The sequence below is a fragment of the Mustela erminea genome, chromosome 3, assembly GCF_009829155.1.
Source record: "Mustela erminea isolate mMusErm1 chromosome 3, mMusErm1.Pri, whole genome shotgun sequence".
Taxonomy (NCBI): Eukaryota; Metazoa; Chordata; class Mammalia; order Carnivora; family Mustelidae; genus Mustela; species Mustela erminea.
Genome location: NC_045616.1, coordinates 132,833,351 through 132,846,962, shown reverse-complemented (window position 1 = coordinate 132,846,962; position 13,612 = coordinate 132,833,351). Strand labels below are relative to the sequence as shown.

At 36.3% G+C, this 13,612-nt stretch overlaps 1 pseudogene; it reads right to left on the bottom strand.

Annotated features, from left to right (window-relative positions):
- Positions 1-1,425: 1,425 nt before the first annotated feature.
- The window catches only part of LOC116586948, a 250,271-nt pseudogene continuing 238,084 nt past the window's right edge, over positions 1,426-13,612 (bottom strand).

Here is a 13,612-nt window from a genome sequence, read left to right as displayed (position 1 = left end):
GGAAAGAAAATACCCTCCAACCCCCTGAGTCATTCCGTCTCTGAATTGCTTCTAACTCTGACAATTATCACCCTCTGACACTAATCCCTGCCCTTGCGGAAAATAGGATAAAATCCACGGCAAACACCTCCAGGCACCTTATCACATAGAATGACTGTCTGGACTCCTGACTCTTCTGCCTCATCTTACTATTAGCTCCCTCAGAAGACAGAGTGTTTGACTATTGCCAAAATCCTCTCGTAAGCAGCACATAACTATACTGCTGTGTATACACAAAGTATGCCCATCTCATCTAACGCACTGTTGCTACAAGGACCAGATATTCATGGCAATGAATAAGGCATGAAGGATAGGAGGGGAAAAACAACAGTAATAACAACAAAAACCAGTTGTTACTTATCTTTCTACATTTAAGCTCTTCAGGATGGTTTGGATTAAAAAGACATAATGACATCATAATGTATGTGAAGGACTGGCAAAGTGACCGGCACATAGCAGGTGCTCAAAAATGATATTTATTAATACCCACAGGAGCATACCTTCAGGCAGGGAGTTTAAGACATGTACAAACTGGGTATACAGTTTAAGCATTGTATAATCAGCACAAAATTTCTATAATAAGAAAAGACTAGGAGCAAGCTTTCTGTCACCTATGCAGTCCCCTTACCATATGAAACACCTTCTTAGTTTCTGTTGGAAACCCACAACTTGACGTGGAAATGATAAGGGATTTATTCTTATTTATTCCTCTTTAACTTGAATTTAACTTGAATTTCTGATATTTGGCCCACTGTCGTACATTTAGTCTGTTTCTGTTTATATCTGCCCTTTTGTCCTGAATCTCTTGACACTGATCTTCCCCACTTAATCATTAACTTCACCTTTCAGTTCAGCATGAATCCGAATTTTGGCATCTCCTTCAGGATATATGGTGCTTACACACTTCTTTTCAGACTAACTCCTTTTTGTGACTTCTTCTGACTTCTTGTCTGAGTGCCCTATTGTGCATTTTGTTCCTTTGGCCAAGTCAAATCACCATTCCTGGGTCTTCTTACTCCACCCTGCACTTGGCCTGCACATGACCCAATGTTTCATGTTGATAACCTATGACTTGTGTTGTGACACTTAGGATTCCTATCTTTCTTCCCAACCCTGTTCATGGTAATCCACAGATTCCTTGACTTGACCAGAGGAGCTCTCAATCCTGGATTCCCATTCATTCCCTGGTAACCCATATTGTTCTGGACTTCTGACACAGAATGTGCATATTCTTTGGATTGTATGGTCTTCCAATATCCTCAACTTCTCCTCCTCCAAGCACAGGAAACTTAACGTGGTTTGGAAATCACCAACACCATTTCTTTTTGGCTATCCCCTAGGTCCCGAGTTTTAGCAAAGTAGTAGTAATGATCTTGAAGTAGTCCTGACCTTCAAGATGAGGGGAATTCCACCTGAAACTGGAAGGAAAAAGTGTATGTGGTCAATTAGCATAAACTCTTTGGATAATATTTTTCAAATTCAATTATTTCATTCATAATAAAATAATTATTATTTTATACTGCTTAATGAACTTGAGTAGAAGACAGTGGAGTGAGCATAGGTCTTAGATTCAGGTCATATTTTAAATTTGTTCAAAAGAGACATTGACACTTAACCTTGAAGTGTTAATATGAGTTATATTGGTTTTCTAAGGCAGATGTAACAAATTACCACAAACTGGTGGTTTAAAAAAAAAACCTAAAATTTATTTTCTCAAAGTTTTGGAGGCCAGATTCTGAAATCAAGGTGTCAGCAGGATTGGTTCCTTCTGAAAGCTATGAGGAAGAAACTATCCTATGCATCTTTCTTAGCTTCTGGTAGCTATTCGCAATCCCTGGTGTTTTTTGCCTTCTAGATGTTATCACTCCAATCTCTGCCTCTATCATCAAATGACATTCTTCCTGTATGTATCTGTGTATCTCTGTGTTTCTTTTTTCTCCTCTTATAAAGACACCAGCCATTGAATTAGGACCCATCCTATTCCAGTATGACCTCAACTTAACTAACATCTTCCATCTGCAAAGGCCTTATTTTTAATTAAAGTCATATTCTGAAGTTCATATGCATTCTAGGGGAGACTCTACTCAACCCAATGCATAAACATTAGTGAGAAGAATTGTAAAGCACTTAGCATTAATGCCTGGCACATAATTACTGCCCAATAAATAGTAATTTTTGGTATTTGTAGTTGACTAAATCAACTCAATAAATTGAGTAATGTTAGAGAGTGCTGAGCATGTAGCAAAGGCCCATAGTAACTTACCCCAACTATGTCCATGTATCTTTTCCACTGTGTTTTTCTCCCAGTCCCTGACAATTAAAGCTCAGTGCTCAAGGCAAGTAAATTCAGCCCTGAAATCAATCAGTTTGCTCTAGTTTCTTGAAAACCACATTAGTACCTCTAAAATATAAGCAGAGAATTAGCAGACCTGCCTAATGCCTTGAATTAAATTTTGTGCCAAGCCATGCTGTGCACTAATAATGGACTGCCCATTGTTCATTAGGAAAGGGAGGGTTTGCTGGTACTTCAAATTAGGTGGTTAGCATTCTGTTTGTTTTATACTTTTCTCTGTTCAGTCTTTGTGGAGCCCAGGGCAGCAACTTCATTCTTTTTATAAAATTTTCTGAGTACTAAAATTAATATTGTGGTATTTCTTAGACACTGTATAGGGATTTAAAAAATATATATTATATATATTATATATAATTATATTATATTATATATATTTATAAATATATTTATAAATATATATAATATATATAAGGGTTATATATATATACATATAATATATATATATGTATATATACATATAATATATATATAACCCTTTTTCCCAGAAAGCTAACTGTGATTGCACTGAGAAACAGGAAACTACTCACAGAGCCTGGAGAATCTCTCTAGCAAGACCCTCTGTGCCTCCTCAGACTTATTATCACTCTCTCTTCTGAGCCAATTCTTACTTTGTTCCCCAGTTCTTTCAAATCAGTCATTACTTACTTGAAACTTGCAAAATCATTTCGTTGTATATCATTTTATAACAAGGCTACATAAAAGGAAAAATATTTAAATTAATGAAATGTAATTGACACATGTATTAATTTGAATTATGTTTAGTTGAATCTAAATTACCCATTATTTCCAAGATGGCCATTAGAAAAAGAGTTTAATCAAGCACTTCTCCCATATGCTTATGAGATCTTCTCAGAATGTAGTATGGGCATCTTGTAACTCGAAAGAAGAAATGCAACTAAAAAATATAAATCATTGTCATTTAAAAAATTAGTAAGACCTAATTTTGCAAGGCCTTGAAGGCATTCTGTGAAAATGGACCTCAGAATTTATTATGAATCCTAGATACACTGTATCCAAGTATAGCACTTTGGGATCTAATAATATTCAAGCTGTATTTATAGCTTTCTAAGAACATGAGGGGTATATTCAGTTCTAGTTGAAAGTAAATGCTATAAAATATTTTTCAAAGGAGTTTGTCTTGAGGAAAGCAAAAGAAAATTTCCAGCAGTCACCAGGGTTTAAATAACTTCTGAATTAATTCAGATGATATAAGAGTAACATTTCAAGAGTAATTTTACAAAAAAAAGCTTTCTATTTGCCTCATTAGTTTCCTCAGACTTGAGTTCACTAGGAGAAAGTAATGACCTCTAAAAGTAAAGCAAAAATGGGTAATAAGGACTCAACTTTAAATTTAAACATTACAAGTAAACATATACAAGTTGCAAAAGTATTAAAATATTCCCAGTTCTTGGGGCGCCTGGGTGGCTCAGTGGGTTAAAGCCTCTGCCCTCAGCTCAGCTTGTGATCTCAGGGTCCTGGGATCGAGTCCCACATTGGGTTCTCTGCTCGGCGGAGAGCCTGCTTCGCTCTCTCTCTGCCTGCCTCTCTGTCGACTGTGATTTCTCTCTGTCAAATAAATAAATAAAATCTTTAAAAAAAAATTCCCAGTTCTTAATTTATTAGAAATGAAACTTCTCAGGCTAAAGACCAGTGGGAGAGGAATGAGTGCTCCATAATTCATTTTTCCCCATCCTTAATGACAAAAATTCTTCTCTTTTTCATAATAAAAATAAGTAATCATCTCAAATTGTCAGCCTATGTGCTGCCGTGTAATTGCCATGACATGTCAAAAATTGTAAGCAAATATGCCTCTGAATCAGGCTTCCAGGCCTATTACCATTTGACCACCCAAACTGTTGGTACCATATTGCCATTCTGTCTGTTATGTTACTATTATTAACCATCATGTCAGAGCCAAGAAGCTTTAGTCACTATCACCATCATTTCTGAAGATGTTATTAGCAGGACTAGCACAAAGAAGTAGTTATGTTAGTTAACCTTATAGAATTATCAATGACAGATCTATAATCAACTTTAAATTTAGAAGTTTGGGAAAATTAATTACATGTTAACACATAATCAGTTCCACAGAGGAGATAATAAAACATTGAAACAGTGTGGATCCATTCTGGCTGACAAATATGACTAAAATTCATTAAATTTCATGTATATTAATTTACACGTGATTTTAGGATTAAGCAGATATATTTTGAAATGGCTACCTCCCACTTTCAAGTGATTCCAACTACTGAAATAACTCAATAATATCCTTGCAAAATGAATTTGACATCTAAGTCTTCAATAATTCAAAGAAATATTAAAAAGGCATTTGGACTTAATTTGGGGAAACTGAATTTCATATCCCGACGAGAATTCCTACTTAATTTTTTTTACTAATCAACATTAAAAAAGTGATACCTTTGTTTTTAAATAAGATTAGTTCTTAAAGTAAATGAAAAATATCCAATAAAATGTAATCTCATCAAGTGGATTTACCCAGCCAAAGCCAAAATATTGTATCAAGGAAAAAAGGATTTAAATCAAATACCCATTCTTGCATAGAATATAACTCTAAGCTAAAACTATGTATACTTGAGACCACCTGAATATTTTCATTTTGGAAAATTGTACTTGGGGAAGTTTTTGGTTGAATCATTGATTAATTAACTTGCTTTTATCTAATTAGAGATGCCTAGCACAAAGGGTATCAACTGCATGAATATTCACTCAAAAGTAAACACTAGATATTCTAAGATGACCTAAGTATTTTAAAATACATTAATTTTTTTTCCAAAACATATTGTCATACTACACACTATACCACACCCTTAAAATAATTAGTGCACTGGATGATTTGGTGACCAATGTTATTCATACATTCCCACTTGATGGTTCCAGATTTCACTAGTTTATATTAGTTAATATTCTCAGCAGATATTCTCTCCTTGTATTTATTGCATTGGATTGATATTGATTTTCAAGTGCTTCTTGACAGATGTGATTAGTTATGTTTTTTAAAGAGTCTCAAATTGGAACTTAAAGGAACCAGAACCTAAGTGGCTTCCTGGTGGTCTATAAATTCTTCCAACAGATTTTCTTCAGTGGCTCCTGGTTTTTATAACATGAAGAAAGTTCTATTGGCTCAACATGCTTAGTTTGTTTTTAAGTAATAGTATTGTATTATTTTTTATTGTTGTTTCATAATTTAAAATATAGCAATTTGAATGTGAAGAAATAATTCTGAAAAACAAATATATTTTAAATATATAGTTTCAAAGTTTCATTTTTCATCTTCATGTCCTATAAATAACATTTAATAATTTGTATGTACTCAATAGGCATTTACTCCTAAGGAATATACCATAGTTTACCTTTTGTTTTCATCTATAAAGAGTATAACTCAGTATCAAAAAGAGTAATCAGAAAATTAAGGTTTCCTGTGATTTTTGAAGGCAAATGTAATTTGGGAGGGCCACAATAAAGTCAAATTTATTAAAAAAACATTTAACCTTTTAAAATCTTTTATCTGAATCTACTGAGTTCAAATCAGTATTGCAACCATTACATCACATTATTAACTATACCCTTTTTTAAACTCAAAAGTTACAGAACATGTTCTCCAGTTTTAGAATTGCAGTTCATTTCTGCTAGCATTTTTTCTTACTGTGAAAGAGGCATCATGACACAGGATGGAAACAAAGATATGGTAGAAAATGTCCTGTCTTCTAAGAACTTCCATACATGACCTACAAGACCACACATTCCAGCAAGGTATTTCTAGAACATTGGCTAGAGGTAGGCCTAAAGAATAAAAAATATTCCAGAGATGAGAGTAACTTCAAAAAAGAAATCAGAGTGGGGCAGCATTGTTGAGCCCCAGGCACCATGCTGAATACCAACATGAAGAAAACAGGTTATTTATTTTGAAAAGAAACACAGGGAGGAGTCTGATAAAAGATGTGTACATGAGAAACCATGGAAACCCCAGGGAAAGTGTTTATCACAGCTGAAGATATGAGCCTTAGAGGAGTTGGCAATCCAACATGAGAGGGCAAATCTCATTCTCCTTCCTTCTCCAAATGACAGATATGAACTAATTTCAAAAACCCATCTTCCTTGAAATAAGCATTTAAAAAAACAGGTAAAATGAAACTAAATCTTTTTAGATTTGGCTCTCTTTAAGCCCATAACTTAATTTCCTTAAGTACCAGCTAGATTTATTTTATCTTAGGAAATTAAGGCTTATTTTTATGGTCTATACATACAGGCACACACTGGAACATTTTAAGTCTTTAGATTATTTTCTACTTTTCAGAAAATGCCAATACAAAAATATCAAATATCTTGAAAGGTTGATCAACTTCCAAAATGAAAATGATTATGAATTCCATATTGAAGAGGTAGAAAAAAATTTTTTGAGCTAAACCTTCAAATATATTGAAAATATTAAAATATATTTATAAAGAAATTTGTTTCTAATGACTTCTATATTGTTGTTCTAAAACTTATCATACATCTAAATTAATTGAGGAACTTTTAAAAATATAGATTTTGAAGGCCATCGCAGACTTCTTATATTGAATCTCTATAGATGGGACTGGGAATTTATGTTTTAACAAATTCTTTAGATGGTGCTGAGTCACAGGTAGGTTTGGAAACACCAATCTAAATAATGCTGCCTGTTAGTGCTAAAATATAAGTTTCAAAAGAGATTGTTTTGTAAGATCTATTTCTTATTGAAGATGTAGCAAATGACAAAAGATGACTTTACTATAAGGCAATAAATGAAAGATTTAAATAAAAAAATAGATTTTTCCCCAACTAGAGCTTTGGATATAATAGCTGTTACTAAAAATAAAATTAAATGAAAATGGAATGTGAAGAAATAATAGAAAACAAGAAAAGAGTAAGAATTGATACTGAAGAAAGTTCAAGTTATAAAAGATAGGAGAGGAAACACCCTTTCAAAAGTGGATGTTTATATTCTTTGTCTACCTGTTATCTAAATGAAAAATGAAATCATATTTTACATTCCATTCTGTAATACTTTTACTTAACATTATGGCATAATTATGTTTTTATTTTATTCATATAATTTCCCCATCCTCCTTAATACTGAAATAATATTACTTCATTATACTGAAGTACCACAATTCAAATAATTCTAGCAGCCAAAAGAAAAACAGGAAGAGTGTAAAACCAAGTAAAGCACCCATAGAGTGCTTATGGCCAATAAGCACAAGAAGAAAGATTCAGCCTACTTGGGAATTTCTAATAGAACAACAATGAAATATGATTTCTCAACAAGCAGAATGATCAAATTTCAAAATTACTTTTTTTTTAATTTTAAATTTTTAATTCTTTAAATTTCTTTTCAGTGTAACAGAATTCATTGTTTATGCACCACACCCAGTGCCCCATGCAATGCGTGCCCTCCATAATACCCACCACCAGGCTCACCCAACCTCCCAACCCCTGCCCCTTCAAAACCCTCAGATTGTTTTTCAGAGTCCATAGTCTCTCATGGTTCATCTCCCCCTCCAATTTCCCTCAACTCCTTTCTCCTCTCCATCTCCCCATGTCCTCCATGTTATTTCTTATGCGCCACAAAATTACTTTTAATACTGAGTTTGGGCTAGGGTTTGGAATGTTGGAGACACCTCAAATGATGTTGGTTGAAATACAAATTGAAACAAACCTTTTTATTTTGTTTAAGAGAACTATAGAGTTGCTGTAAGTACTAAAAATTTCAGTTCTAGGAATTCATCCTATTTGCACATGTGTGTAAAGATGTCCATAGATATTCACTGTAGCAGTGAATCAAGCTAGATGAATAGCTTTATTATAAACATGTATACACGTCTAAAAAATATTAAAAAGAGCTATTGAGTCTCTCACTTATCCCAAGTCTGATTCCTCAGAGAAAATCTCTTTCTAATATTTTTTTTAAGATTTTATTTATTTATTTGACAGATAGAGATCACAAGTAGGCAGAGAGGCAGGCAAAGAGAGAGGAGGAAGCAGGCTCCCTGCTGATCAGCAAGCCCAAAGCGTGGCTTGATCCCAAGACCCTAGGATCATGACCTGAGCTGAAGGAAGAGGATTTAACCCACTGAGCCACCCAGGCGCCCCTATTTCTAACACTTCTGAATATAGTTCTTATGAAGGTTATAATCATAACACAAATAATAAACTTTATCTCCATTCCTTGACTTATGATCTTTAGATAGCCACTGGCTTCCCAAATGATCTCTTTGATGGTTTGTTGGCTTTCTTTAGTGATATACTTGGATCTCTTTCTCTTTATTGCTTTCATATCTGTTATTGGTTTTCGATTTGTGGTTACCATTAAGTTGGTATATAACCTCTCCTGCATATAGCAGTCCATATAGTAAGTTAATGGTCACTTAAGTTTAAATTCATTCTTTACTCCTCAACCTCTCACAGTTTAGGTAAATGGTGTTATATTTTACATCCTTTTATTTTATGAATACCTTGACTGATTTTTACAGAAATACTTATTTTTATTGCTTTTGTTATTTTTTTGTTTTTGTTTTTACTTTTCAAACTCTTACTATGGTCTTCCTTTCTACTCAAAGAGTTCTCTTTAATATTTCCTGTAGGGCTGGTTTAGTGGTCATGAACTTCTTCAGTTTTTTTTGTCTGAGAAATTACTTATCTTTCTTTCTATTCTGAATAATAGCTTTGTTGGATAGAGTACATTTGGCTGCAGATTTTTCCCTTTCAGCACCTTGAGGATATCATGCCACTCTTTTCTAGCCTATAAAGGTTTCACTGAAAAATCAACTGATAGCCTTAAGGGGCTTCTCTTGTATGTAACTGTCTTGTTTTCATTTGCTGTTTTTAAGTTTTTTTCTTCTTGCTGTCTTTTGTCATATTAATTATTATGTGTCTTAGTGTAGACCTCCTTGGCTGAATTTTTGCGAAAATCTCTGTGCCTCCTGGACCTAGATATCTGTTTCCTTCCCCAGATTAGGGAAGTTTTTAGCTACTGTTTCTTCAAATAAATGTTCTGTTCCCTTATCTCTCTTCTTTTTCTGAGATCTATATAATGTGGATATTATTATTCTTGATGGAGTCCCTGAGTTCCCTAGACTATTCTCAATTTGTATCATTTTCTTTTCTTTCCTTGGCTTAGCTTGGTTATTTTTCATTACTCTGTCTTCTAGGTCATTAATTTGTACCTCAGCTCCACCTAGACTACTATTTATTCCATCAAATGTATTTTGAATTTCATTTATTTTGTTGTTGATGTCTGGTGTGTTCTTTTTTTTTTTTTTTCTAATCTGTGTAAGGGTCTCACTGATGCCCTCCACTCTTTTCTCCTGTCCAGTAAGTATCTTTATCATCATTACTTTAAATTCTCTATCAGGTATGTTACTTATATCCATTTTGCTTTGGACTCTTGTTGAGGTTTGGTACTATTCTTTCATTTGGGGTTTCTATGTCTCCTCATTTTACTTTTCTGTGTCTGTTTCTCTGTGTTAAGAAAGTTAGCTACTTCTATTGCTCTTAACAATATAGCCTTATGAAGTAGAGTTCCTATAGTGCCCTGCAGTACAGTGTCTCCTCTTCCCCAGGGCCTGGTTCTTCAGGGGTGTCTCCTATGTTGTTGTATGTGCTCTGCTATTGAGTCTTAGCCTCTCTTTCTTTCAGTATGGTTGTTTGAAAAGGTTCTCTTTGCCTATTTTGGACAATGTTTGGTCTCCAACAGAGGTGGGGCACATTATAACAAGGTGTTCAGTGATATTCTTGCAAAATATGATCTGTCCCCACCACTTCCAGAACTGAGGTCCTGCACAATGTGCAGGTCAGGAGATGTGGTGTTGGCAGGGTTTGCCCAGGTATTATGTAGAAGGAACTTGCAGCACATTGACTTCCCACTTAAAAGATGAGAATTTTAGTCCTTCAGAAACTTCCCACCTCCTCTTGCAAGTCTATTAAAACACATTTTCTCGTGGGGGCCTGGGTGGCTCCATTGGTTAAGCCACTGCTTTCAGCTCAGGTCATGATCCCAGAGCCCTGGGATCAAGTCTTCCATTGGCTCCAGTTCCATAAGGAGTCTGCTTCTCCCTCTGACCTTCTCCCCTCTCATGCTCTCTCTCTCTCTCAAATAAATAAATAAATAAATAAATAAATAAATAAATAAATAAAATCTTTAAGGGGTGCCTGGGTGGCTTAGTGGGTTAAAGTCTCTGCCTTCAGTTCAGGTCATAATCCCACTGTCCTTGGATCGAGCTCCACATAGGGCTCTCTGCTCAGCAGGGAGCCTGCTTCCCTTTCTCTCTGCCTTCTTGTGATCTCTGTCTGTGAAATAAATAAATAAAATCTTTTTAAAAAGCCACATTTTCTTATAGTGGTTAAGTTAATAACTCTAAAAAGTATCCTCAAACCCCTCTTTCTCATTCAGTCTTAGACAGTATCTCTTAACTTCCTATTATGAAAGATCAAAAAACTTGGGCCCTGTATAATGACAGATGGTAGCTACACTTGCCATGAGCATAGCATAATGTATAAACTTGTGGAATCCCTATGTTAGACCCCTGAAACTAATGTAATATTGTGTGTCAACTACACTCCAATTTTAAAAAGAAGAGAAGGAGAGGGCCCAAGATGGAAGAGGAGTGGGGGACTCCTTTCCAACCAAACTTCTTTCAACTCCTTTCAAGCTCCTTTTCAACTCTAGCTGAATTGAGCTAGAGATCTATCAAGCTACTGTGAACACCCATGAAATCAGACTGAGATGTAAGATTATACAGGTCTGGATCTCTACAGGGACAGAGGATCATCAGTCAAGAGATATGAAGGACAGAGTTGGAATTGCACAGACAGATATCAGAAGATAAACAGAAGGAGGAGGGGATGACTAGAAGCTAGCCTTTGGAAAGTAATACCTCAGTCCAAAAGTGCCCTGCACTTGGGGACCAGCAATAGCTTGGAAACCAGTGGGTGCAAGACAGGAAGGGACTGATAACAGCGCTCAAACAGAACAAAGGGTTTAAGGGGTAAATGTTGGGACCAGACAGCCACAGGTGGAGACCTAAGCTCAAGGTCCCAGGAATGGCCACAGCTGCTGCCCACCCATGCCTGAGAGGACATGGGGCGGACTTGAGACAGCAGTCCCTGGGGCTGGTGACTGCTGTCACTACCACCACCACTGGTGCCTGAGAAGACCCAGCTTGGACTGGAGCCCACACTGTCAGGAACAGCAGCCTCTGGGGCCAGGCTCACCCAGACGGGGATTGCTCCCAGTTTTGGTGACACAGAGATACAGAGACAAGCAGTGGCCGCGTCAACCAGTGAGAGGATCGCTGGCAGTGTGCATTGCCCATGGAAGGCTGCGGTTTTCAGCAGTGCTTACACAGGTGGAGTCTATGTATTCTGGAGGATTCAGAGGAGCAGGCTGTGCCTTCTCCCTGAGGTTGAGGTCAGGGTGCAGAGTTTACTTTGCTCTGATCCTCCAAAACGTAGTGAAGAGCTGCCAGAGAACAAAAATCTCCAGAGGACAAAAGCCAAAAAACCTGTTTCCATAGAGCCCAGCCTCTTGATAGGGGGCAGGGCAACTCCGCCCAAGTAGGACTGAATGAAAAACAACAGGCAGGCCCCTCCCTCAGAAGACAAGCTGAATGCATAAGAGGACAACAACCCCAGGGTCCCCATAAAACTGTAAAATCCCAACACCAGGGAAAACAGTATATTAAGCTTCTGGTGTTGCCTCATGGCCTGTGTATTTCTTAGATATAACTTTTATCTCTCTTTTTTAAATTTCATTTTAAAAATTCTTTCCCATGTTTCTTGTTTTGTTTGTTTTTTACCTATGTGGTGACTTCCAATTACCCCAAACCTTCCCAGGGTGCACCTTGCCTGGATTGTGGTTGATACTTTCAACCACATTTTTTTCATACATATGAATATGTACACATGTGAATATTTCATACATATGAAATACAGGGGATATTTTTCATACATCCCCTCCACCACAACTCAACAGAAGGACTAGGAGGAGGAACTCCCAAGAAAGAAAAGACCCAGAGAAAATGGACTCTCCCGTAGGTCTAATGGATATGGATCCAAGCAAGATGTCAGAAATAGACTTTGGGGTAGCAGTTATGAAGACAGCAGTCAGGTTGGAGAAAACTATTAATGTCAACATAGATTCTGTAAGGACAGAAATGATAGAAGATGTGGCAGAACTTAAAAATGCTAACAGTAAAATCCAATCTAATTTAGATACTCTAACAGTTAGGGTAAATGAGGCAGAAGAATGAATTAGTGATCTTGAAGACAAATTAATAGAAAAGAAGGAGCAGGAGGAGGCCTGGAACAAACATCCTAAAATCCATGAAAATAGAATTAGAGAAATAAATGATACCTTGAAACATTCCAAAGTCAGAATTATTGGGATCCCTGAGGGGGTGAAGAGAGAGAGAGACGAATAGAAAATATATTTGAGGAAATTGTAGCTGAGAACTTCTCTAATCTGGGGAATGAAACAAGCATTCATGTCCTAGTGGCAGAGAGGACCCCTCCCAAGATTGGGGAGATCAGACCAACACCCTGCATGTAATAATAGAACTAGCAAACCTTAGAACCAAGGAAATATTTTTAAGGGCAGTTAGGGGGAAGAGATTCCTTATGTATAGAAGGAGGAACATCAGAATAATGTCAGACCTGTCCACAGAGACCTGGCAAGTCAGAAAGGGTTGGCAAGACATATTTAGGATACTAAATGAGAAGAATATGCAGCCAAGAATTTTTTATCTAGCAAGGCTGTCATTCAGAATTGATGGAGAGATAAGGAGCTTCCAAGACTGGCAGAAACTGAAAGAATATGTGACCACTAAGCTGGCCCTGCAAGAAATATTAAGGGGGGGGCTCTATAAAAGGAGAAAGACCCCAAAAGTGATATAGAACAGAAATATATGAGACAATATATAGAAACAAGGACTTCAAAGGCAACATGATGACAATAAAATCTTATCTTTCACTAATCACTCTCAACGTGAACAGCCTAAATGCTCCCATAACACAGCACAGGGTTGCAGATTAGATAAAAAAGACAGGATGCACCCATATGCTGTCTACAAGAGACTTTGAACCTAAATATACATCCAGACTGAAATTTAAGGGATGGAGAAGCATCTTTTATGCCAACAGACTGTGAAAGAAAGCTGGAGTAGCAATTCCCATATCAGACAA